This window comes from Erythranthe guttata, chromosome 3 (genome assembly GCF_056151865.1).
Source record: "Erythranthe guttata isolate IM_541 chromosome 3, IM_541, whole genome shotgun sequence".
Taxonomy (NCBI): Eukaryota; Viridiplantae; Streptophyta; class Magnoliopsida; order Lamiales; family Phrymaceae; genus Erythranthe; species Erythranthe guttata.
Genome location: NC_142535.1, coordinates 9,681,611 through 9,683,825, shown reverse-complemented (window position 1 = coordinate 9,683,825; position 2,215 = coordinate 9,681,611). Strand labels below are relative to the sequence as shown.

Sequence of the window (2,215 nt, the reverse complement as noted above, 5' to 3'; positions counted from 1 at the left end):
TTCAATCAAGACCTTACTCAGAGAATTAATCATCAAATATGCAAAATTATGAGTTGAACACGAAGACTTAGTAAGAAGGGGGAATAAAAATCTGATACAAAAACACCAATAGCTAACATTATTCTTCGAGGGTTGATTAACTAGCGTCAATTTAATCATTCACATAGAGACGCGGATAAAAAAAAGAAAATTGCTAGTACTAGCTACATACTTGTGTAAACATTTTTTAACCAGAAGTCATTTGCTTCACAGGACAGATCGATGCTCGGATATTAGTGGATGAGATTTAGTTGTTCCTGAATAAAAGAGAGCAGCAACCTGAAACAAGACCAACAAGTTACACCTAAAATTAATTCCTGATAACAGAGAATTGTGGACCTTAAGACTATTATATTCAGAACACTATTATATGCATACCTCCTGATATTGATGACTTCAAGGACCCTTTCCAGTGGTCACTACGACACTTCATATATTCGTAAATCTGTGTTATAATCTGATAATTATTTCTTGTAAGATAAATTTCATACCTTCAAAAATGGTTTAAAGTTAACATGAAATATAATAATACAAAAGTGCAACACAAAAGATTCTCATCAACAAAAATTGCAGATATTGTACAGCTAAAAAAATATGCATTTTTTGTCCTTCAAAACTAAGGAAAAATAAACAAATCTACATAGTCAAAGGCTTGAAGAAAAGCACATAAAATTAAAATTGAAAGGATTAATACTTTACCTAGATAAACTATCTGAAAGCAATCAATTGGGCCAAAGCTCATAGAGACAGCATTCACAGCCCCAAGTTGAAGCTTTCTATTGTACATTCAAGCCAATGATCTAAAGAAGGAGAGAGAATAGTGAATTTCGGCAGTCTAGAAATGATGAAGTCCATTGGCAACAATACAAATTTATCTAATAAAATGTTTAAAAATTAAAACGTAGGTGACAGAAATTTTAGGGCAAAAAATCAATACGAGAAGAAAGCGGAGACATAAGTGGCGATGGCGGTGGCGGTGATAAACGCGATGGCGGTGGAGGAAGGGATTCCGATTGCGATGGAGACAACAATGAAGGATGGGATAGCGATGGAGACGACGATGGTGATGGATATATGATTGCGACGCCACGCGACGACTCTAGCGGCGGTGGAGTTAGCGACCGCGACGGCGATAGCGGCGGTGGAGAAGCTTTTCTCGATGTATCGACGGGAAGAGAAAAAGTAATGAAGTGAATTTAGGAAACTTTTTGCTTATTTAATTATTTATAAATCAGGTTCATTTTTAAGATTATTTTTAAATCAAATTAGTTTTTTTCTTGACGGTTTTTATGTGTCGAAATTGGTTTAAAAAACGTCAAGAATATTGTTTTATACGATGGTTTTTATGTGTCAAAATCGATTCAAAAAGCGTCAAGAACGGTCTCTTATACGACCGTCGGGTAAAACACATGCATCGTATAAAGGCTAAAATATCGTAGTGATAAATGATAATTACCGATCAGAAGTACACAAAAGCATAAGGACTCGACCAAATATCACTAAACAAAACCTGTGAAAACTGGTCAAATTTACACAGGAAAATATTTTTGTAATGTAACAACACTTTTACCAACTCCAGGAAAATTAATAACAGCAAAATGGAGAGAAAAAAGAAAAAAGAAAAAGAAAAAAGAAAAAAAGAAAGTAGGAAACGCGAGCCTCTCGTGCACTTTGTTTAGTTTGGTCGGAAATGTAAATCGGCCTCCGTTCAGATAACAAATTTGATCGGACATGCCTCCTGGTTTCGTTTTGTATTTTATGAATGGGTGGTGAAAGTTGAGGCTGATTCTTGCATAAAAACAAGGGTTTATATACCCCTAGCCACCAAATAAATTAGGGATAAACCCAACTCAAATCATCCTTTGACATACCCCTGGAGAAGCGAAACTACTATACTACCCTTATATACAATTTTCGGCCAAACTGCATTCAGCATTTCTGGTCCTGCATTTATCATTTTCGTTGATTTATTTATTATTATTTTCTTTTTCTTTTTTTTTAAATAATAATAAACATGTTTGTTAAATTTATATATACATTTATTTTTTATAATTTTTTAAATTTTTTAAAAAAAATTTAAAAAAAATTAATATTTTTTTTAATTTTTTAATTTTCAAAACAATATGTTTACTGTACTGAAAATAACGACATGTAACTATAGTACCTATAGTAATTC

The 2,215-nt window shown here is 33.0% G+C and overlaps 1 long non-coding RNA gene across 1 annotated transcript; it reads right to left on the bottom strand.

Annotated features, from left to right (window-relative positions):
- Nucleotides 1–260: 260 nt before the first annotated feature.
- LOC148771731 (uncharacterized) lies at nt 261–843 on the bottom strand. Its single transcript, XR_016030521.1, has 3 exons — nt 739–843; nt 418–484; nt 261–318 (listed from the first exon to the last, which is right to left on the bottom strand). It is a non-coding gene; the product is annotated as an uncharacterized LOC148771731 (long non-coding RNA).
- Between the last annotated feature and the right edge of the window lie 1,372 nt (nt 844–2,215).